The sequence below is a fragment of the Macaca mulatta genome, chromosome 12 (assembly GCF_049350105.2).
Source record: "Macaca mulatta isolate MMU2019108-1 chromosome 12, T2T-MMU8v2.0, whole genome shotgun sequence".
Classification (NCBI taxonomy): Eukaryota; Metazoa; Chordata; class Mammalia; order Primates; family Cercopithecidae; genus Macaca; species Macaca mulatta.
Genome location: NC_133417.1, coordinates 60,643,146 through 60,669,263, shown reverse-complemented (window position 1 = coordinate 60,669,263; position 26,118 = coordinate 60,643,146). Strand labels below are relative to the sequence as shown.

The window sequence follows — 26,118 nt, the reverse complement described above, 5'->3', positions numbered from 1 at the left end:
ATGTTAAACCAACCTTGCATCCTGGAGATAAAACCTACTTGGTCGTGGTGGATAAGGTGTACCAGTATTTTGTTGAGAATTTTTGCATCAAGTTTCATCAGGGATATTGGCCTGCAGCTTTCTTTTCCATTGTATCTCTGCCAGGTTTTGGTATCAGGATAATGCTGGCCTCATAGAATGAGTTAGTGAGGAGTCCCTCCTTCTCAATTGTTTTGGAATAATTTCTGTAGGAATGGTACCAGCTCTACTTTGTACATCTGGTAGAATTTAGCTGTGAATCTTTCTAGTCCTGGGCTCTTTTTGGTTGGTCGGCTATTTATTATTGCCTCACTTTCAGAGCTTGTTATTGGTCTGTTCAGGGATTCATTTTCTACCTAATTCAGTCTTGGGAGGGTATATGTGTCCCAGAATTTATCCATTTCTTCTCGACTTCCTAGTTTACATGCATAGAAGTGTTTGTAATATTCTCTGATGGTCATTTGTATGTCTGTGGGGTCACTGGTAATATACCCCTTATCGTTTCTGATTGTGTTTATTTGAATCATCTGTTTTTTCTTATGAATCTAGTTATTGGTCTATTTTATTTATTTTTTTCCAAAAAACCAATTCTTGAATTGGTTGATCTTTTGAATGGTTTTTCATGTCTCTATCACCTTCAGTTCAGCTCTGATTTTGGTTATTTCTTTTCTTCTGGTAGTTTTGGAAATGGTTTGCTCTTGGTTCTCTAGTTCTTTCAGTTGTGATGTTAGGTTGTTAACTTGAGATCTTTCTAACTTTTTGTTGTGAGCATTTAGTGCGATAAATTTTCCTCTTAACTCTGCCTTAGCTGTGTCCCAGAGATTCTGGTATGTTGTATCTTTGTTCTCATTAATTTCAGACAAATTCTTGACTTTTTCCTTAATTTCATCATTTACCCAAAAGTCATTGAGGAACAGATTATTCAATTTCCATGTGATTGTATGGTTTTGAGTGAATTTCATTTTCCTGATTTCTAATTTGAATGTGCTGTGGCCAATAGTCTGTTATGATTTATTTTGCATTTGCTGAGGAGTGTTTTACTTCTGATTATATAATCAATTTTAAAGTGTGTGTCATGTGGTAGTAAGGATGTGTATTCTGTTGCATTTGGGTGTAGAGTTCTATAGATGTCTGTAGGTCTATTTGTTCCAGTGCTAAGTTCAGGTCCTGAATATTTTTGTTACTTTTCTGCCTTGATGATTCATCTAATAATATCAGTGCAGTTTTGAAGTCTCCTACTATTATTGTGGTCTCCTTGAAGGTCTCTAACTACTTGCTTTATGAATCTGGATGCTCTTGTGTTTGGTGCATATATATTTAGGATAGTTAGATCTTCTTATTGAATTGAACCCTTTACCATTATGTAATGCTTTCCTTTGTGTTTTTTGATCTTTGTTGGAAACACAATTCTTATGATTATTAACTCAATAACCATTCCCCTATATAATTAAAAAAATTTATTCATAGATGGATACAAGTATTTGTTACAATATAGAAAATTGTATTTAACACTAATAAAATGAGAAGAGAAGGCAGCAGCATGAAGAAAGTACAATAAAATTGTCCTTTTTATATATATGTAAAGTGTTGGGAACATTTACAGAATAACTGTTGCTTGTTTTCAATAGAACATTGAGCGTTTACGTATTTTCTGAATGTCCCAAGTAAGAAGTAATGTTGCCAAAAATAACTTGCTCTGCCTTTGAAAATTCATTAAAATTGTCTTAATTTCAGTGTAGTTTGGGGAAAGCAAGGCCATCTTTAATTCTCCAAATGAATTGCTTTGTGGAATATTTTGTGGCATGGTTATATTCTGAGGTCATATTTGAAGAGGACTAGGAAAATATAACTGCAGTCTCTCCCTTTTCAAAGCATGTAAAATGATTAGGGACTTCAAACTTGACCTTTGCTTGGGCAAACTCACCTGACAGCAGAAGAACAGATGAAGAGACTGTAAACTATGTTATCAACAACCATTTTATATTAAATCTTGTCCCTGAAGAGATTCAGGAACTCAAGGTGTCCACATTACTATAGTTGTGCAATATTTATAATTTTCCATCAAATGTGTGCTAACTGTATATAGATTACTGTGATCAATGAAGGCTGTGAGTCATAGAGGCGGGGGAGAACTTTGAAGCCAGAAAGTTTTAGGATCAAATTCCATTTGCTACTTAACTATTGATGTGACCAAGACCAAATTACTTAGCTTCTATAAGACTCAGTGGCCTCATGTGTATAAAAAATATAATAAAACTCACCTTACAGTATTGTGAATTTTAAGCAAGCATTCATACCAAACTTAAACAGCTGAAATTAGACATTTTAAACACAGTATCATTTACATTAGCACCCTCCAAAATGAAATACTTAGGAATTCCACAAATACATATACAGAATAAGTGCAAAATATATATGAAGAAAATTGCAACACTCTGATGAAAGATATTAAAGAAGAACAAATAAATTAACAGATGTTTCAAGTTCATGGATAAGAAGACTCAGTATTATCAATATGTCCATGGCTTTAATGAAATCACAATCAAAATCTCAGCAAAATATTTTGTAGATGATGACAAATTGATTCTAAGGTTTATATGAAGAGGAGAAAAGCCCAGAATAGGCAACACAATATTGAATGAGAAAAGTAGTCAAAGGACTGACACTATCAAACCATAAAACTTACTATAAAGCTACAGCAATCAAGACAGTATGGTAGTGGGCAGAAGAATACACAAATAAATCCATGGAACAGGATAGATAGCTCAGAAACAGACCTACCCAAATAAGGTAAACTGATCTTTGATAAGAAACAAAGGCAAATAAACAAAGAAAAGGTAGTTTTTTCCACAAACGGTACTTGGAACTTCTGGATACAGCATCTACATGATAAAAAACGAATCTAGATACAGACCTTATACCCTTTACAAAAGTTAAATCTAAAGGGATTTTACACATAAATGTAAAGTGCAAAAACTATAAAACTCTTAGACTATAACATAGGAGAAAATCTCCTATGCAAAAATGCAGAAAAATAAAGTGTGAAGTGTTTGTAGGTGGAGAGACTGAGAATTCTTTGCTATTTGTATTTGTTATTGTATTGAGTGACATTTTAGATGCAGCATCAAAGGTCATATCCATGAGTTTGAGTGATAATTATGTGCCCATGTATGCCTACTGATTGTAACAAATTTACCACTCTGTGTAAGATATTAGCAGTGGACAAGGCTGTGCTTGTGTGGGTACAGGGGTCATATGGGAACTCTATGTACTTTCTGCTCTATTTTGCTATAAACTTAAAATTGCTCTGAATTTTTTTGAAAAAGGTAATATCTAGGTGAAAAAAATGAACATAGGAATATAGAGTGGAGAAACAAAAATGAAGCAATAGAAAGTAAATGTGTCTATCAAATAATGAAATAATTGAATATCTTTCTTTATACTCTTCTCATATCCAATATCCTGCAAGATAATTCTCTATTTTTAAAGATTTAATTTTATTTTAGATTCAGAGGGTACATGTGCATATTTGTTACGTGGATATATCGCATAATGGTGGGAATTGGGCTTCTAGTGTACCCATCACCCAAAGAGTAAACATTGTACCTAATAAATAATTTTTCATCCCTTGCCTCCCTGTTTTGGAGTCTCCAGTATTTATTATTCCATCTCTGTGTCCATGTGTAACCATTGTTTAGCCTCCACTTATAAGTGCAAACATGCAATATTTGGCTTTCTATTTCTGAGTTACTTCACTTAGGACAATGGCCTCCAGTTCCATCTATGTTGCTGCAAAAGACACGATTTCATTCTTTTTATGGCTGCATAGTATTCCATGGTGTAAGTGTACCACATAGAAACTTCTCTCTCTAAAACACAATAATTTAAAGCTCTTTACATAATTAGTAGAAAATATTATGGTGTATTTGTTATAATTCTTCAAACTTAGATCCCGGACAGTATGAATGGGATTTTATAGTTTGTCTTCATTTTTTTAAAAGAATTATTGTCTTCCAAGGAAGAAAGTAGGTTTTACTTACAATCTTTATTTGCACAATATTATTGACATAAAGTACATTTACACATAATTATTGTGAATACATTTGCAATATTTTTGATTTCACGTAAGAATGGAAGATAGCCAGTCTTGGAAGGCGGAAATGCCATGATTTTAGTGGAAACAGATACAAACTGGAAAACTCCTGCTTTGTTCTTGCTGCATTAAATTTTCAGAGTGAAGTATCACCTTATAAGGAGTATATCAAACTCTCTCTACCTTCCAGGTTTGATAGTTCCTACTTCCCTTCTGGACTATTTGCCTACTGAAGATTCTTAGGCGTCACTGGCAATCTCATCTCCTAATGCTTGTGGCCAAATATGGCTTTCCTAGTGTCTACCTGAAGGGGACAGCTAACTAACTTTAAAAAAGGCAGGGAATTTTGGTCAGTGAGAGACAGAAGGCAACAAGGAACCAGCAATGGTTGTTCCGAGGCATGATGGCTCCGTATGGCCAGTCCAGTGGTACCTGGTGTTTTTGAGCATTCAGCTACATGTCATTGTGATGCCTGACTGGCTTAGTGGAGTACCAACTTTGGTTAACTTTTCCTCCTTCTCTGTTTTAATCTGCTTTTACCCTTACTCTTGTTGCCCTGGGATTGCAAATCTTTTTCATCCTCTTGCTCCACAAAAATATGTTAGCATATAAACTTTGCCTCAAACTAAAGGAGCCTGGATAAGACAAGTCATATTTTTTCAGTGGGTGATAACATTTAACTTACTGATATAAATATGAAATATGTACCACGAATTGCTAGTTCTGTTATATATCATTACATATCTGTTACATATCATTAAAGGCCTCTGCAGCCAACAGTGTCTGAAAAATGTTGGGTAAACAAGTTTAGTTAAGTTTGTTGTTGTGTTGGTGTTTTTTTTTTTTTTTTTTCCTTAGAGCATCCACTGAGACCAGTATATCTGGAACACTTCTTGAAAAGTAATATTTAAAGAAGATAAATGGTAGAAAATTCAAATCCCAGAGGATCCAGGGAAGTAATGTAAATAAGTAAAACAACCTGGTAGCAGACTGTGCTAAGTGGAGTGTGTTTGCCCCATCTCGACAGAAGCATCTTCAGTGGAGGGTGGTATGTGTGAGTGTAGGTCTTTTGTGGCTGCACCCTACTAATTTTTTGGATTAAAGCAAAACATCTAGATCTGTTTAAAAATTGTAAAATGTCCTAACGTTAAAAGTATTGGCATCTAATTCTAGTTTTTAAAAGTCATTGCAGGATCCAAAGAAATTAAGTCTGTGATCTGGGCCAGAACCAATGATTTGTAACAATGGTTACACTATCCTTAGGGTATGCTGATCAATTGACCATGTTCTAGGCACCAAAAGGTGAAGGAAAAAAAAAAAAAAGATTCAAAGAAACCTGCCTACCTTCAAGGATCTCACAACATATTTTGGGAAAGAAGTAATAGCACATACATTTCAATTTGGGCAGTTTCATTTAACACCAATGTATTTAGGATCCAGTATATGACAGGCAATGAATACTACCTTTGATAAGCTCCCAGTATGATAGAGGTGATGGGTACATAAACATGTGATAACATATTAGTTTGAAGTTTACACTAATTTCAGCCTATATCATATGCTATAAGATACATAAGAAAAGTTCTGACCTCTGTAAGCATTTAACATTTTATAAATAATCTAGCCCTCATGCATATGTTTGTGTTTATCATAAGCTTATGTATAAATTAAATTGTATGTAGTTTTGTAGGCCAGCCCATAAACAGTTCTTCATGGGTACCTACTGAGAAACTAAATTTTTTTTCTTGGATTGAACTGTCATTGCTAATTGGATTATTCTTCTTTGAAAATGCCTTCCATTAGCCTTTAAGAAAATGATGAGAGAATTAGATTTAGTGTGTGTGTGTGTGTGTGTGTGTTTAAATCTTCTTTCTATTTTGAGCACTGAAGGAGATGGCAAAAATAAAATTTGTTTTACGAAAAAGGAGACTTTTTAAAATTACACAAATTTCTTTATAATAGAGGAAATACCACCTACCCTTGGTAAATACTCACAAAATCTTTACTTTTTGTATTTCTGTAAGAATAATTTTAGGTTATTTGCAATTATGCAAATAACTTTCAAAAGCCTCAAAAAATAAGAATTTCTGGGAGACCTAAACCTTAGCCACTAAAGTCATTTGAATTAAAAAATGGCATAATCAGTGGTACTGCAAATAAATGGTTTCACTAATTTGTCTTTTATTCTTGTACTACATTAATAAAGAGGAATGGAGGGATTTATGGAAAAAGTTTAGGATTAAGTGGGACAGTAAATTTAGACATTTATCTTTCACCATTGAAAGTCTCATTCCAGAATCATTCTAAGGTTCAGTTAAGTTCTAGCTAAAAGTAAACCTCATCATATTTCATATTGCCTGCAGAGCTCACATAACTCTGTATTTAAGCATTTACACTAAAGGACTATATTTCCCAAGAGGTCTGGTTCCCATGAAAGTCAGCATTAGGAATGTTAGCGAGAATTTCTTATTATTTTATGTCTAGTTTGCAGAGGTATGTACAGGGCATTTTAAAATTCATCCCAGAATAGTCATCTGTGTTAAAGAATTTGATGACCTTGATCAGTCTGAAGACATGATTCTAAAAATGCATCAATTCTACTTTTTGATGTATTAAACACTGGTATGTTGTTTACTCCTTTTTGTTTTTTCATTTTGAAATTAGTGTATTAGACAAACATTTATACTTATGTTTTATACCTAGATATGCTCTTGTATGTAACTGAAGAAAATCCTTAGGTGGGTTGTGTCACTTCACAGGAAGGATTTTTTTTTTTTTCTTTTTTTGATGTAGTCTTGCTCTGTCACCCAGACTGGAGTGCGGTGGCACGATCTTGGCTCACTGCAACTTCCACCTCCCAGGCTCAAGCAATTCTCCTTCTTCAGCCTCCCAAGTAGCTGGGATTACAGGCACTTGCAGACTTTTTTGTTTAAGAACCTGTGCTGAAAACACAATTTCGCCACCATGTTTTGCCAACTTTTACAACCTAGGGAAGTGTAACAAAATGATGATGTTGGTGATGACGATGATGACGATGATGCTGATAATGCTTCCCAAAATTCATTCACATGTGATGTGATAATAAATGAGCAATACCAGAGTTGCATGTAAGTTTTTCAATTATCAGCATAGAATCGATCAAGGTGCCTTCTTATTTTACAAATAAGAAGACTTATTTGTAAATAAGTTTTGAAGACTTCTAATTTTAGCTCCTAAATACACAGTGCTGGAAAATCATTACTTCTTTCTTTAGAACAAGAAGCAAAGCTAAAGAAACAATCAATTACTATTTTTGGATCCATCAAATAATTGAGAACACAAGGAAAATCACTATTTTGAAATCTGAAAAGACAGGTTAGTATAGAGAAGCGCAATTGAGATTACCTCAGTGGAGCAGAAGCCATCTGAGCCATAAACTGGAAGGGACATATATAGTATTTGTGATAAACTTCTGGATGCTGAGTATGAGTTAGCCTGAGAGTGAGAAGCTCCTGGGCATTCAGTCCTAGAGAGTCCTCACACTTCCATGGGTTTTACCTCCAGGAGCTCCTTCAGGTAGTCATTGTGAAGAGCCAAGAAAAAGCATCTTTAGTCATTGGCAGAGAAGGAAAGAAGTGAAAACTTGAAATATGCCCAGTGTGTTTTGTATAACAAAGACCTATAACCTAGCGAAGAAGATTTTATCAGAAATGTATCTTACCTATTCTGCGAAAGGGCGATTATCCAACTCTAGTTAAATCTAGCCTTTCTACCGCACGTCAGAAGGAAGAAAGGGAAACAACAAAACAACTTAAGAAACACTTGTAAAGGTTACAGCACAGGGACATAGGCCCACTGAAAGACTGAGATTTAATCGTAACATCATAGAACACCCACACGCAGGGCTCTGGTGTAGTAACAGATGATTAGAGCTGGAAGAGCTGCAAGGCACAGACTCTATTATAGAAGGAATCCTTAGAGAACCAAAATATGACAAAGGAGGGTAAAACAACAGCCATAGGGGAAATTAGAAAATCTTGACACCTGTAATTGTGGCAACCTTCAATCACAGCTCAACTCCTAGCCAGATTAGCAGAAAATAAAAACTTTATGTAAATCAGAAACTCGAATTTACATAAAGAGTGCTGGAGAAAAAACAAATGAAGGTAAAATATATTTATTATTTTTCTTATTCCTAATTGACTTAGTGGATAATTGTTCAAAGTAATAATGGTAGCAATGTATTATGTGATTATAACAGATGGATAAATGAATGAATAACTGCAATGTTCTCTTTAAGAACCAGAAGGAGGAATTGAGCATACTCTGTTATATGTACCTGCACTAGTTGAGAAGTGCTAGTGTTAATTCAAACAGAAATTACATTACTTTTACAATCATACTGCAAACTTTAGGAAACACAGTTTTTTTTTTTTTAATTCTTGAGACACGGTCTTGCTCTGTCACTCAGGCTGGAGTGCAGTGGCATGATCACAGCTCAATGTGGCCTTGAACTCCTGGACTCAAGTGATCCTCCTGCCTCAGCCTCCCAAAGCTCTGAGATTACAAGTGTGAGCCACCATGCCTGGACACAATTTTTTAAAGTATAATTGATATGTTAGAAAAGGAGAGAAAAATGGAATTACATAAAATTCTCAATTAAAACCGGAAAAGGCAGGAAAAGAGGGGTAAAAAGAAGGAAGGAGCAACTGGAAAAAATTAGAAAATAGTTACAAACATGGTAGATATTAATCTTACTGTATCAATGATTACTTTAAATGTGAATGGTCTAAATATATCAAAGTAAGTTAAAAATCTCTTTTTCACTTGATAGACCAAGCGTGTAGAACATCAGTAAAGATATATATGAAATGATTAATTCAGCATCATTAATCAGCTGAATCCAACTGACACTTATAGAATATTACATCCAGGAACAGCGGAATAATCATTCTTTTTAAGCTTACTTGGAAACTTCACCAGGATAGACCACATTCTGGGCCACAAAACACAATTTAACAAATTTAAAAGAATAAAAAGTATGTTTTTAGAGCACAATAAAATTAAATTGGAAATCAATTGAGTTACATTACATTACATTAAACAACTCACTTCTAAATAATGCATGGCTTAACAAAGTCTCCAGGAATTTTTTTTTTTTTTTTTTGAGACACGGTCTGACTTTGTCACCCAGGCTGGAGTGAGATTCACGATCTCAGCACACTGCAACCTCCACCTCCTTGGGAGGGCTCAAGCAATCCTCTCACTTCCGCCTCCCAAGTAGCTGGAACTACAGCACATCACCATGCCCAGCTAACTTTTTTTTTTTGGTAGTGATGGAGTTTGGCTATGTTGAACAGGCTTGTCTTAAACTCTTGAGTTCAAGAAATCTGCCCACCTTGGCCTCCCAAAGTTCACAGGAATTACAAGTGTGAGCCATTATTAATGGCCTCAGGGCAAGTTAAGCAAATATTCTTTAACAAATAAATGTGAAATTACAGCTTACAAAAATTTGATATAGCCAAAGAAGTACTTGGAGGAAAATTTATAGAATTGAGTGAATATTTTTGAAAAGAAATATCTAACATCAATAATCTAAGTTTCTACCATAGAACACTAGTGAAGGAAGAGAAATCTAAGATTAAAACATACACAAGAAAATAAGCAAAACTTGAGTTGGCTGGCAAGATGGCCAAATAGGAACAGTTCTGGTCTGCAACTCCCAGTGAGACTGAGGCACAAGGTGAGTGATTTCTGCATTCCCAACTGAGGTACCCGGTTAATCTCACTGGGAGTGGTTGGACAGTGGATGCAGCTCAAGGAGGGCTAGCCGAAGCAGGGTGGGGCGTAGCCTCACCCCAGAAGAGCAAGGGGTCGGGGAACTCCCTCTACCAGCCACCGGGAAGCCATTAGGGACTGTACCATGCACTCCAGCCCAGATACTGTGCTTTTCTCACGATCTTCACAACCCACAGATCAGGAGATTACTTCCGGTGCCGACACCACCAGGGCCCTTGGTTTCTAGCACAAAACTGGGTGGCTCTTTGGGCAGACACCGAGCTAGCCGCAGTTTTTTTTCGTACCCCAGTGGCACCTGGAACATCAGTGAGACAGAACCATTCACTCCACTGGAAAGGGAGCTGAAGATAGGGAGCAAAGTGGTCTGACTCAGTGGGTCCAACCTCCACAAAGCCCAGCAAGCTAAGATCCACTGGCTTGAAATTCTCACACCACCACAGCAGTCTGAGATCAACCTTTGACCTTCCAGCTTGGTGGGGGAGGGGCATTTGCTGAGGCTTGAGTAGGCGGTTTCACCCTCACAGTGTGAACAAAGCTGCAAGGAAGTTCAAACTGGTGGACCCCAGCTCAGCAAGGCCGTTGTGGCCAGACGGCCTCCTTTCTGGGCAAGCCGTCTCTGAAAAAAAGGTAGCAGCCCCAGTCAGGGAATTATAGACAAAACCCCCACCTCCATGGGACAGGGCGTCTAGGGGAAGGGGTTGCTGTGGGTGCAGTTTCAGCAGACTTAAACGTCCCTATTTGGCAGCTCTGAAGAGAGCAGCAGATCGATCAGTTCTGAAAAGGGCTCTGAGGGTTCAAGCTCTGAAAAGAGATAGACTGCCTCCTCAAGTGAGTCCCTGACCCCCGTGTCTCCGGACTTGGAGACACCTGCCAGTAGGGGCCAACATACAGGAGAGCTCTGACTGGCATCTGGCAGGTGCCCCTCTGGGACAAAGCTTCCACAGGAAGGAACAGGCAGCAATCTTTGGTGGTCTGCAGTCTCCTCCAGTGATAGTCAGGCAAACAGGGTCTGGAGCAGACCTCCAGAAAACTCCAGCAGACCTGCAGTAGAGGGTTCTGACTGTTAGAAGGAAAACTAACAAACAGAAAGGAATAGTATCAACATCAACAAAAAGGATATCCACTAGAGACCCCATCTGAAGGTCACTAATTTCAAAGACCAAAGGTGGATAAATCCATGAGAATGGGGAGAAACCAGCACAAAAAGGCTGAAAATTCCAAAAACCAGCACACCTCTTCTCCTCCAAGGGATCACAACTCCTAGCCCACATGGGAGGAAAACTGGACAGAGAATGAGTTTGACAAATTGATAGAAGTAGGCTTCAGAAGGTGGGTAATAACAAACTCCTTTGAGATAAAGGAGCATGGTCTAACCCAATGCAAGGAAGCTAAGAACCTTGAATAAAGGTTAGGGGAATTGCTAACTAGAATAAACAGTTTAGAGAAAAACAAAAATGACCTGATAGAGCTGAAAACACAGCAGGAGAACTTCGTGAAGCACACACGAGTATCAATAGCTGAATCAATCAAGTGGAAGAAAGGATATCAGAGATTGAAGATCAACTCAATGAAATAAAGTAAGAAAACAAGATTAGAGAAAAAAGAGTGAAAAGAAATGAACAAAGACTCCAAGAAGTATGGAGCTATGTGAAAAGACCAAACCTACATTTGGTGTACCTGAAAGTGATAGGGAGAATGGAGCCAAGTTGGAAAACACTCTTCAAGATATTACTTCCCCAACCTAGCAAGACAGGCCAACATTCAAATTCAGGAAATACAGAGAACACCACAAAGATATTCCTCAAGAAGAGCAACCCCAAGACACATACTCATCAAATTCACCAAGGTTGAAATGAAGGAAAAAAATGTTAAGGGCAGCCAGAGAGAAAGGTCAGGTTACCCACAAAAAGCAGCCCATCAGACTAAGAGCAGAGCTCTCAGCAGAAAGCCTACAAGCCAGAAGAGAGTGGCGGCAAATATTCAACATATTTTTCAGATCCAGCCAAACTAAGCTTTATAAGTGAAGGAGAAATAAAATCTTTTACAGACAAGGAAATGCTGAGAGATTTTTTTCACCACCAGGTTTGCCCTACAAGAGTTCCTGAAGAAACACTAAACATGAAAAGGAACAAACAGTACCAGCCACTGCAAAAACATACCAAATTGTAAAGACCATTGATGCTATAAAGAAATGCATCAACTAACAAGTAAAATAACCAGCTAGCATCATAATGGCAGGATAAAATTCACACACACATTTATTAACCTTAAATGTAAATGGGCTAAATGCCCATATTAAAATACAAAGACTGGAAAATTGGATAAAGAGTCAAGAACCATCAGTGGACTGTATTCAGGAGACCCATCTCACTTGCAAAGACACACTTTGGCTCAAAATAAAGGAATGGAGGAATATTTACCAAGCAAATGGAAAACCAAAAAAAGCAGAGGTTGCAATCCTAGTCTCTGATAAAACAGACTTTAAACCAACAAAATCAAAAGAGACAAAGGAGGGCAACAAGAAGAGCTAGCTATCCTAAATATATATGCATCCAATTCAGGAGCACCCAAATTCATAAATCATGTTCTTAGACAACTACAGAGACTTAGACTCCCACACAATAATAGTGGGAGATTTTAACACCCCACTGTTAACATTACAAAAATCAATGAGACAGAAAATTAACACGGATATCCAGGACTTGAACTCAGCTCTGCACCAAGCAGAACTAATAAACATCTATGAAATTCTCCACCCTAAATCAATAGGATATACATTCTTCTCAGCACCACATCACACTTATTCTAAAATTGACCACAGAATTGGAAGTAAAACACTCCTCAGCAAATGCAAAAGAACAGAAATCATAACTGTCTCTCAGACAGTGCAATCAAATTAGAACTCAGGATTAAGAAACTCACTCAAAAATGCACAACTACAAGGAAACTGAACAACCTGCTCCTGAATGACTACTGGGTACATAACAAAATTAAGTCAGACATAAAGATGTTCTTTGGGACCAATGAGAACAAAGACACACATACCAGAATCTCTGGGACACATTTAAAGCAGTGTGTAGAGGGAAATTTATAGCACTAAATGCCCACAAGAGAAAACAGGAAAGATCTAAAATCAACATCCTAAAATCACAATTAAAAGAACTAGAGAAGAAAGAGCAAACAAATTCAAAAGCTACTAGAAGACTAGAAATAACTCAGATCAGAGGAGAACTGGAGGAGATAGAGACATGAAAAACCCTTCAAAAAAGCAATGAATCCAGGAGGTATTTTTTTGAAAAGATCAACAAAATAGAGAGACCACTAGCCAGACTAATTAAGAAGAAAACATAGAAGAATCAAATAGATGCAATAAAAAGTGATAAAAAGGATATCACCACCAATCCCACAGAAATACAAACTGCCCTCAGAGAGTATTATAAATACCTCTATGCAAATAAACTAGAAAATCTAGAAGAAATGAATACATTCCTGGACACATACACTATCTCAAGACTAAATCAGGAAGAAGTCGAATCTCTGAATAGATTAATTGCAAGTCTGAAATTGCGGCAGCAATTAATAGCCTACCAACCAAAAAAATGTCCAGGACCAGACAGATTCACAGCCAAATTCTACCAGAGGTACAAAGAGGAGCTGGTACCATTCCTTCTGAAAGTATTCCAAACAATAGAAAAAGAGGGGCTCCTCCCTAACTCATTTTATGAGGCTAGCATCATTCTGATATCAAAACCTGGCAGAGATACAAAAAAAGAAAATTTCAGAACAATATCCCTGATGAACATCGATGCAAAAACACTCAATAGACAAACCAAATCCAACAGCACATTAAAAAGCTTATCCACCATGATCAAGTTGGCTTCATCGCTGGGATGCAAGGCTGGTTCAATGCAAATCAATAAATGTAATCCATCGCATAAACAGAACGAATGACAAAAACCACATGATTATTTCAACAGATGCAGAAAAGGCCTTTTACGAAATTCAACAGCCCTTCATGCTAAAATCTCCCAATAAACTAGGCATTGATGAAACATATTTCAAGATAATAATTGCTATTTATGACAAACCCACAGTCAATATCATACTAAATGGGCAAAAACTGGAAACATTCCCTTTGAAAAGTGGCACAAGACAAGAATGCCCTCTCTCACCACTCCTATTCAACATAGTATTGGAAGTTATGGCCAGGGCAATCAAGCAAGAAAGAGCAATACAGTGTAGTCAGTTAGGAACAGAGCAAGTGACCTTGTCTCTGCTCACAGATGACATGTATTTAGAAAACCCCATCATTTCAGTCCAAAGTCTCCTTAATCTGATAAGCAACTTCAGCAAAGTCTCAAGATACAAAATCAATGTGCAAAAATCATAAGCATTCCTATACACCAATAACAGACAAATCATGAGTGAACTCCCATTCACAATTGCTACAAAGAGAATGAATTACCTAGGAATACAACTTACAAGGGATGTGAAGAACCTCTTCAAGGGGAACTACAAACCACTGCTCAAGGAAATACGAGAGGACACAAACAAATGGAAAAAGTTTCCATGCTCTTAGATAGGAAGAATCAATATCATGAAAATGGCCATACCACCCAAAGTAATTTACAGATTCAGTGCTATCCCAATCTAGCTATCATTGATTTTCTTGACAGAATTGAAAAAAACTACTTTAAATTTCGTATGAAATAAAAAAAGACACCACATAGCCAAGACAATCCTAAGCAAAAAGAACAAAGCTGGAAGCATCACGCTACCTGACTTCAAACTATACTACAAGGCTACAGTAACCAAAAGAGCATGCTACTGGTACCAAAACATATACAGAGACCAGAGGAACATAACAGAAGTCTCAGAAATAACACCACACACCTACAACCATCTGATCTTTGACAAACCTGACACAAACAAGCAATGAAGAAATAATTCCCTATTTAATAAATGGTGTTGGGAAAACTGGCTAACCATATGTAGAAAGCCGAAACTGGACCCCTTCCTTACACCTTATATGAAAATTAACTCAAGATGGATTAAACACTTAAATTAGGTTTCTAAACCTAAATCATAAAACCCTAAAACCATAAAAACCCTAGAAGAAAACCTACAATGCCAGTTAGAACATAGGCATGGACACAGACTTCATGACTAAAACAGCAATAGCAATGGCAACAAACTCCAAAATGGACAAATGGGTTTTGATTAAACTAAAGAGCTTCTGCACAGCAAAAGAAACTATTGCCAGAGTGAACAGGCAAACTACAGAATGGGAGAAATTTTTTGCAATCTATCCATCTGACAAAGGGCTAACATCTAGAATCTACAAAGAACTTAAACAAATTTACAAGAAAAACACAGACAACCCCAAAAAGTGGGTGAAGCATATGAACAGACACTTCTCAAAAGAAGACATTTATGCAGCCAAGAAATATATGAAAAAAACTTCATCATCACTGGTCATTAGAGTAATGCAAATGAAAACCACAATGAGATACCATCTCATTCCAGTTAAAACACCAAACAAGAAAAATTACATGATGATATCAATTGGTGGAGAAAACATTTGACAAAATCTAACATATTCGTGATAAGAACTCTGAACAGATTAGGAATCAAAACTCGATAAAACTGAATATATAAATTTTCACCCCCAAACCACAGCTTTTCTACAGCTTTAATCATACTTAATGATGAGAAACTGGACGCTTTTCCTCAAAGACCAGAAACAAGGCAAGGATGTCCATTCCCACCACGTTTTTCAATATTGTACTGGAAGCCTTACCAATTGCAATAAGACAAGGAAAGAAAATAAAACGTTTACTGATTGTAAAAAGGAAATTAAACTGTCTTTGTTCAAAGATGACATGATTGTCTAATAGAAATTCCCCACAAATCTAAAAAACAAACAAACTTTTGAAACTAATAAGCAATTATAGCTAGGTCACATGATATAGGGTTAGTAAACAAAAGTCAATTGTTTTACATCCGTACTGAAAGATTTGGTTTTGTAATAAGAACCATAAATACTATACTAAATAGCCATAATACTAGTTATGATAGCATAAACATAAATACATATGTGTAAATCTAACTAAATATTTATAGAAATTCAATACAGAAAATTATAAGTCTAGAGGAAAAATTTAAAGAGGAGATAATTAAATAAATGATATTCCATATTTATTGATTGGAAGATGCCATATGTTAAGATGTTAATTCCTTCCAACTTGATCTACAGATTTATCACAATTCTAATGAAAATACCGGCAAGCTATTTTATGTATATGAACAAACTAATTATAAAATTTACAGAGAAAGGAAAAAAAAAAACTAAAATAGCAGAAATAATACTGAAAAACAAGAATGAAGTTAGAGGACTTACATTTTCTGAAAACAAATGATACAATTAGATAATCAAACTATTTGTACAGACAGCTCACCAAAGAAGACACACATATGACAAATAATATGAAAATCTTCTCACATCATTTGTCATTTGAAATTGGAAGTTAAAAACAACGAGGTATCAGTGCACACTTAGTAGAAAAGCTAAAGTAAAATTTTAAAATACCCTAACAGTTTCATATGCTGATGAGAATTGCAGAGCTAAGGAACTTACATTTATTGTTGGTGAGATTCAAAATGAGACAGCCATTTTGGAAGACAATTCATCAGTACCTTATAAAGCTAATAGAGTTGAAGATTTATTTCTACATAATCAAGTTGAAAAGTTATCTCTACACTACAACATGCAAATTGTGTTTGTGTTAGTCCATTCTCATCCCCTATGAAGAATTACCTGAGACGGGGTAATTTATAAAGAAAAGAGGTTTAATTGACTCACAGTTCCACAGCATGTACAGGAAGCATGGCTGAGGAAACCTAAAGAAACTTACAATCATGGCAAAAGGTGAAGGGGAAGCAAGCATGTCCTACATGGCTGAAGCAAGAGAAAGAGTGAATGGGGAGGTGCTACACACTTTTATCCAACCAGATCTCATGAGAACCCACTCACTCTCACAAGAACAGCGAGGATATCTGCCATCATGATTAGTCACCTCCTACCAGGGCCCTCCTCCAACACTGGGAATTACAACTTAACATGAGATTTGTACAGACACACAAATCCAAACCATATAATTCTGCCCCTAGCCCTTCCAAATTTTATGTCCTTCTCACATTGCAAAATACAATAATCTCTTCTCAACAGTCCTGCAAGTCTTAACTCACTTCAGCATTAATTCAAAAATCCACAGTCCAAAGTTTCATTTGAGACAAGGCAAGTCCCTTCCACTTAAGAGCTTGTAAAATAAAAAACAAGTTAGTTACTTCCAAGATAAAATAGGAGTACAGACATTGGGTAAATACTACCATTCAAAAAGGAGAAATCAGACAAAACAATGGGGCTACAGGCCCCATGGTAGTTTAAACCCCAGCAGGACAGTCATTAAATCTTAAAGCTACAAAATAATCTCCTTTAACTCCTTGTCTCACATCCAGGCTATGCTGATTCAAGAAGTGGGTTCCCAAGACCTGGAATGTCTAAACCCCTGTGGCTCTGCAGGGTACAACCCCCTCAGCTCCTTTCATGGCCTGCCATTGAGCACCTGTGGTTTTTCCAGGTGCACTTTGCAACCTGTCAATGGATCTACCATTCTGGAGTCTAAAGGACCGTGGCCCTCTTCTCATAGTTTGACTAGGCAGTGTCCCAGTGGGGACTGTGTGGGGGCTCCAATCCCACATTTCCTCTTTGTACTGCCCTAGCAGAAGTTCTCCATGAGGGCTCCCCCACTGGAGCAGACTTCTTCCTGGACATCCAGGGATATCCATACATCCTCTGAAATCTAGTCATAGGCTCCCAAGCCTCAACTCTTGCTCTCTGTACACCTGGATGCTTAACACCACATGGAAGCCACCAAGGCTTATTATGGTTTGTGCCATCTGAGGAACAGTCTGAGGTGTATCTGGGGCCCTTTTAGCCACAACTGGAGCTGGAGCAGCTGAGATACAAAGAGCAGCATTCCAAGGATTTGCCTGTTAGCATGGTCCTGGGCCTGCCCATGAAACCATTCTTCCCTTCTAGCCCTCAGAGCTGTGATGGAGGGGCCGCTGCAAAGGTCTGAAATGACTTCAAAGCACTTTGCCTATTGTCTTAGCTATTAACATTTGGCTCTTTTTACTTATGCAAATTTCTGCAACCAGATTGAATTCCTCCCCAGAAATTTTGTTTTTCTACCACATGGTTAGGCTGGAACATTTCCAAACCTTTATGTGCTGCTTCCCTATTAAATGTAAGTTCCAATTTAAGATCATCTTTTTGCTCATGAATATAAGCATTGATTGCTAGAAGCAGTTAAGCAACATCTTGAATGTTTTGATGCTTAGAAATTTCTTCTGCCAGATACCCTAAATTATCACTAAATTATCACAAGTTCCAAGTTCCACAGATCTCTAGAGCAGGGGCACAATGCCTCCACAAAAGTGAACTTTGGTCCCATTCCTAATAAGTTCCTCATCTCCATCTGAGACCCCCCCTCAGCCTGGACTTTATTGTCCATATCACTATCAGTATTTTGGTCATAATAATTTAACAAGTCTAAAAAGTTCCAAATTTTCCCTCATCTTTCTGTTCTCTGAGCACTCCAATCTGTTCAACCTCTGTCCATTACCCAATTTCAAAGTCACTTCCACTTTTTCAGTGTACGTCTGTGAGGGTATTTTCGGAAGAAATTAACATTTGAATCAGCTGACTAAATAAAGACAACGACTCACCAATGTAGGAAAGCATCATTCAATCCATTGAGGGCCCAAATGTAACCCTGAATTCTCTCTCCTTTCTTGGGCTGGGATATTCATCTTCTCCTGTCCTTAGACATTGAAGGTCCTGATCCTCAGGCTTTTGCACTTTAGTACTTTCCCTATCCTCCTTCCAGACCAATTCTGTACTTCACCCATATTTTCTCAGGTCTCCGACTTAGACTGGGAGTTTTACCATCAGCTCCCCTGGTTCTTAGGTTGTCAGATAGGGATTGAATTACACTACTGTAATTTTACCTCATTCTCCAGCTTACAGATAGCAGATGGGACTTCTTGGCCTCTATAATCACATGAGCAAATTCCCATAAAAAGTCTCTCTCTATATATATACACACACACACACACACATGTATGTATATGCACACATATAAATATGTATATATGTGTTAATATGTATGTGTGTATGCATATGCATACATACATATATGCATATATATGTATATATATCCACATATATACCTCCTGTTGGTTCTGACTAATATATATGACATTAAGCATTTGCCAAAACCTATAGAACTTTACAACAGAAAGAGTGAATATGAATGTGGGTAAAATCCAAGGATCTTCTTATTATTCCATGCTTGTGCTCTATGAGGATATATCAATAAAAGATAACAGGAGATGTGACATTGAGAATCTGTAAGGTTTCATATGGCACATAAATTGAGCTATTTACTTTTTTCCCAAAACATAGAATCTACTATAACAGAACACAAGAGGAAGGAGGTGTTCGGCATAAAAAGCTAAGACTGTGATGTTGACTTGAAACTTAGTGGATGAAATGAATCAATTCATTCCACTGATTTGTAAAAGGTCAGTTACCAGACAGAAAAAGATCAACTGAGGCTTAGATTTAGTATAGCAATGCTTTAGCTGGTATTGGATAACTAGGTTAATGAACTTGCCTTAGTGGCTGTCTTGTGTCATTTGTTTTTCTGAAGGGCCATATTAAATTCAGTATGTTTTAATTAAGAGAAAAAGTTTCATTTTTGTTGAGAAATGTGAAAACCAGGGAAAAAAGGGTTAGAAGAGAATCATTGCAAATTAAAACAAGAAAATACATGACAAGTACTTTTTTAAGCATTTAGGTTAGCAAAATTTGAAACTATAACACAATTTGGGGGCCCTGACCTTTAAAATAAAAATATACAATAGCAAATAATACATGTTCTGTGTTTGAGGATATAACAGGAACAAAATTACTAAAACTAGTCTCCAATTTTGTTCTTTGTCACTGTTGCAACTAGAAGCAAACATGACTGATGCCTAGTGAATAGGTGATAGCTGGCAGTTCATCCAGAACTTTTCACATGCAATCAGTAGGCACAACGCCGTATGTGGCAGCTCTTCATTTAGGTTAATTTACTGTAACTCACGTGTATTAATATCCTAGTAAGCTCACTAGTGTCCCATGTCTGGCACTGTGTGTGTCTCATCTTCTCTGTATGGGATTCCCTTGTGAAATATTTGGGAACTCTATCATGGAAAGCATTGGGAAGAGACTGCTGTTTAGAGGAGTAGTTTTTTTCTATGATTAAGTAATTTGTTAAAACATGATAAAAACATGCAGTTTGGGTAAATTCTTTCAATATTCATTGAGAACATTATGACGGTATTTTTATTGAAAAGAAAACCACTGAGTGAATGTAAAATCACTTGCTTTTCTAACTATATTTTATTTCCAAATTTTACAGATGTTTATTAAATTCATATGAGGTATAAGCCACAGTGGTATGTATTTAGCAATCCAATTTGATTGCAAGAAATTCCATTTTCACCATTATAATGAAACACATATCCTCCTAAAAACAGCTATGAACGTCTGATAAACTCTACAGAGTTGTCTATTTATTTGTTTATTTATTTTCATTAGGATTGCTCATGGATTTATATTTTGTGCAATGTATTTGATAAATATCATTGTTTATTTTTGGTGCCCAATGTATATTACATTTGTTCAGTTAGATCCTCTTAAATCTGTAATTTATGTCTTTTTGATGTGTCTCCATCATTCTTTGAGTATTTTGTTATTGAACACGGTAGAAGACATTTCAGACTCATTTATTAATTTTCATATCTCAAGCTTGGAGTCAGCTTTTTCTTCATAAAGCCCTGGCAAGCTTTAGTGGAAAATGGTATTTAGAAACCAAGATCAGTGTACGAGGTGTGCTCATTTTCTACCTCTGTCATTGCTCCTGGGCCCTCTTTCTTAGTGGGCAGAGAAACAGAGTATGACATATGTCATATCATTTCTTCATCTATTTGTTTACATCTATCTGTCTTAAAAACTATGAGTTCATATTGATATTTCAAATTCCCAAAAGCAGGAAACTGGGGTTTCATTATTTTCAAAATTGTTATTTATTTGTTCAAGCCTATAATACACAGAAAGTAGTTTCAGAATTACTAACATATTACTACAAAAAAAGAAATTTGATATTTATTTACTATTCTGTCTTTTATTTGGATAAAATTTACAAAGTATGAAATGCATTAATGAAGCCTTTAACTTAATTTTGTCAAAAGCAAACAGCTATGTAATCCCCATCCCTATTAATATATAGAACATTTTTATTACTTCAGAGAGTTTTTTCAAGCTCCTTTCCAGTTGTTCTCTTTTTTAAAAACTTTTATTTTAAGTTTAGGGGTACAAGTACAGGTTTATTCCATAGGTAAACTTGTGTCATGGTGGGTTTTTTAAAATTATACTTTAAGTTCTGGGGTACATGTGCAGAATGTGCAGTTATGTTATATAGGTATACACGTACCATGGTGGTTTGCTCCACCCATCAACCCGTCACCTACATTAGGTATTTCTCCCAATGCTATCACTCCCCTAGCTCCCAGCCCCCTGACAGGCCCAGTGTGTGATGTTTCCCCACCCTGTGTCCATGTGTTCTCACTGTTCAACTCCCACTTGTGAGTGAGTATTCGGTTTTCTGTTCTTGTGTTAGTTTGTTGAGAATGATGGTTTCCACCTTCATCCATGTCCCTTCAAAGGACATGAACTCATCCTTTTACATAGCTTCATAGTATTCCATGGTGTAGTTGTGTCACATTTTCTTTATCTAGTCAATCATTGATGGACATATGGGTTGGTTCCATGTCTTTGCTATTGTGAACAGTGCCACAATAAACTTACGTGTCCTTGTGTCTTTATAGTGGAATGAATGATAATCCTTTCGGTATATACCTAGTAATGGGATGGCTGGGTCAAATGGTATTTCTAGATCCAGACCCTTAAGGAATCGCCTCGCTGTCTTCCACAATGGTTGAACTAATTTACACTCCCACCAACAGTGTAAAAGCGTTCCTATTTCTCCACATCCTCTGCAGCATCTGTTGTTTCCTGACATTTTAATGATCACCATTCTAACTGGCATGAGATGGTATCTCACTGTGATTTTCATTTGCATTTATCTAATAACCACTGATGATGAACTTTTTTTCATATGTTTGTTGGCTGCATAAATGTCTTGAGAAGTGCCTGTTCATATTCTATGCCCACTTTTTGATGGGGTTGTTTGTGTTTATCCTGTATATTTAATTTCTTTGTAGATTCTAGATATTAGCCCTTTGTCAAATGGATAGATTGGTTTGTTTTACATATTATTTCATCACCCTGATGTTACGCCTAGTACTAATTAGTTATTTTTCCTGATCCTCTCCCTCCTCCTAACCTCCACCCTCCCAAGTTACTTTTTTCTTTTTTTTTTTTTCCACTTTAGATTTGAATATACCATAGTATGTTTACCAATTCTCCTGATAACACATTTAAATTCTTTCCAAATTTGGCTATTATGAACAAAACTTCCACAAGAAGTTGGTAAATTTTATGATGTTGATATATGATGAAATTGCCTAATGATGCATTTTCAGAACCATATCTGTTTTTAAGCAATGCATGACCGTATTTGTTCTCAGTTTGTTTCCTCCATTTTTTTTCTGTTCTCTTTTCTGCTTCATTTTGGATTATTTTAACATTTTAAAATTTATTTGAAATTTATTTTTCAGTTTATTGACCATATCCTTGTATAACACATTTCTTAGTGGTCGCTCTCGTTATTACGATATATATATATATATATATATATATATATATATATATATATATATATATATATCTCACCTTTTGTAGTTTATTTGGAATTAATTTTTGCCACTTCCCATAAAATGTAAGAGGCTTTATAACTATATAGATTATTTTAACCTTCTTATTTTATGTTATAGTTGTCATACTGAAAGCCTCATGAATCAACATTATAAGTTTTGCTTCAATAACCAGAAGTCTCTTAAATAACTTAAAAGGAGACTAGTACTGTTGAATTTAGCCAGATATCTGCCAGTTTTTGTTGCTCTTCTTTTATCCTTGAATTTCTAAGTTTTATTCTGGTATCACTTTTCTTCAGCCTGAATAATGTTATTATCTATTTTAGGTAGGTCTTTCGGCAGAAAGTTATCTTAATTTCCTTCACCTTAGAATGAATTTATTTTACAATCATTTCTGAATAATAACTTCACTGAATACAAAACACTGAACTGACAGCTCTTTCAGTACTTTAAATATTTCATTTTACAGTCTCCTGGCCTCTATGGTTTATCCACAGTTATTTAAAACAATGTGGACCATTAACATGCCATTTTTCTCTGGATGCTTCCAGTAATTTTTCTTCATCTGTGGGTTTTAGTATTTTGAATCCACTGTGTCTAGGAATGGCTTTCCTTGAGTTTATTCTGTTTAAGATGGCTGAGCTTGTTAAATTTATGAATTTATGCCTTTCACCAAATTTGAAAAGGTTTTGGTCACCATTTTATCAAATTCGCTTTCCACACTCATCTCTTTTCTCTCTTTCTGGGACAAATGCTATTATTTTTTGATGTTTTATAAGATTCAGAGACTGTTATTTTTCAAATTTTCTTTGTATTATTAAGCTTGTATAATTTCTATTGATCTCTCTTGAAGTGCATGGACTCTTTATTCTGTCATCTTGATCTAATCAAGTGAATGTATTTTAAATTCAGATATTATTAACATATTTTTGTACCAAAATTTGTATTTTTAATACAATTTTTTTCATTTTTCCATTCATTTCAAGAGTGTTTTCCTTTCCCTCAAGGAGCATTGTTACAATAGGCGCTTTAAAGTTATTAACTTATAATTTCAAACTTTAAGCCATCTTGAAATTGACGTTATTTTTACCATTTGGAATTTGTCACATTGTCCTAGTTCTTAGTATGTCCAGTAATTTTGGATGTATCTACGGAATTTTGAAAAGTATATTGTGAGGTTATTGCTGCTATTAATATTCACTTCAAAGTTAATTTTTGTTTGTTTTTGCAGACAATAAACTTGGTTAGTTTTAATCAGACTTGTTTGTCAACTTCTGTGGGCAATGGTTCTAATGTAAGTTCAATTTTCACAGCTTTTTCTAAATGACTGAGCTCTATATTGCCCATGTTCCTCTTAGTGGTTAGTCTTGGATTTGGGCTGTAGTTGACTTTAGAGTTAGTTCTCAGCATGTTCTGTGTTATTTTGGTTTTACCTCGCGCAAGTTCCATTTGGGGATAAGCCCAAGAGTTTTGTCAGTTAATATCACATTTAGTGCATCCTTTTCTCTGGATCACTTAATGAGCATTTTCTCTATGCCACATTTTCCAGTTTTTGGTTCTCTGGCTAGAAAAATAGGTTTTATTCTCAGAAACTTTGTTTCTCACTATTACTGAGCTTCACCCTCTTGGGATCACCCTCAGGACTAAGCAACAAGATAAAAAAGCATAAAAAGTTAATAAAGACTTCCTTCAGCATTTTAACCACAAGGTCTTCTTTTCCTACTCTCTCTGATGAGAAAAATAAATGTTCTGTCAAGGCATTCCTTCAATGACGTCTTGTCATACAAGTCTATATCCAAGGTTGCCCACAAAGCAGAAAAATGGGGAAAATGTGAGTCTCTCAAATTCTTATTTTTGTTTGATAACACTTCCTAAGATTTTTACAATTTGTATATTTTCAAAAAACAGATTTTTGTCTTTGTCAATTTTTAAAAATATTTTTCTTTCAAAGTGGTCTGCTCTTATTTTTGTTATAGCATGAATGTTCTTTATGCATCCCTAAAATTTTGGTATGATGTATTTCGTTATCATTCACTTCAAAATATTTTAAAATTTTCTTTATAATTTTTCTTTGACTTACATATTTATTCAAATGTATGTTGATTAATTTCCTTATTTGGAGTATATCTCAATATAATATTGCTTTTTTAAAAATTACTTTTTTTCCTATGGCAATATTGTCATCTTTGCATTTTATGTTTACATATTTTCTAATGCTCTTTAAAAATATTTGGTTTTATAATAAGAACTGTATATATTTAAGGTGTACATGTGATGATATGATATATGTATATGTTATGTAATGATTATCACGATGAAATTAACTAACACATCTATCACTACCCATGCTGAAAATTAGATACCCAGAACTTTTTCATCTTATAACTGAAAGTTTGTATCCTTTAACTAACATCTTCCCATTTCCCTCACACTCCTATCCCAGGCAACTACCATCTCTGCTTCTGTAAGTGTAAGTTTTAATTATTATTATTATTTTTTAACAGTGTCTCACTCTGTCACCCTTGCTGGAGTGTAGTCGTGTGATCATGGCTTACTGCAACTTTATCTCCTGGGATCAATTGATCTTTCCACGCCTCCTGAGTAGCTGGGACTACAGGTGTGCACCACCATGTACCGCTATATATATATTTTTTTGTGGGGGGGAGGGAGGGATTTTTCTGTAGAGATGAGGTTTTACCGTGTTGCCCAGGCTTGTCTTGAACTCCTGGAATCAAGCAATCCGCTCACTTCGGCTTCCCAAGGTGCTGGCATTATAAGTGTCAGCCACTGTGCCTGGCTCGAGTCTAACTTTTATAGAACTTACATCTACATGTATGTGAAAGCATGCAGTATTTGTTTTTCCAGGCCAAGATTATTTCACTTAACAGAATGTGATCCAGGTTCATCCACGTTGAAACAGAACAGACTCATAATAATTGCTTCAAATCCATTGTTAGATTTTACATCTGGGTAATCTCTAGGTTGGTTTCTATTAATCTCTTTTTGATTCAAATTCTCATGTATATTATTTTCATGTCAAGTAATTTTTGAGTAATTACTGAGCATTTTTATAATATAGAATCTCTTTTTCCTATGCCCTCTGCATATAAGGGTCATGTTAAAAATAGCTAAATTTCTGATCTCCAGCCTCTTTTTGTTGTTCCCAATTTGATTAGATTTAGGTTATATAATCATGTTCTTTTAAAATGACCTTATATTCCTCATTGATATAGAGTCCCATCAAAATCAAGCAAAAAGAAAATACAAATGGAAAGAAAGCATTT

General features: G+C 35.8%; 1 long non-coding RNA gene across 1 annotated transcript in view; it reads left to right on the top strand.

The window, feature by feature from the left end:
* LOC144333568 (uncharacterized) overlaps window positions 1-25,452 on the top strand; it is an 84,116-nt gene extending 58,664 nt beyond the window's left edge. Inside the window, exon 4 of the long non-coding RNA XR_013402325.1 lies at window positions 25,339-25,452. This is a non-coding gene — a long non-coding RNA (uncharacterized LOC144333568). The remainder of the gene's footprint in view (window positions 1-25,338) is intronic.
* The last annotated feature ends 666 nt before the right edge of the window (window positions 25,453-26,118 follow it).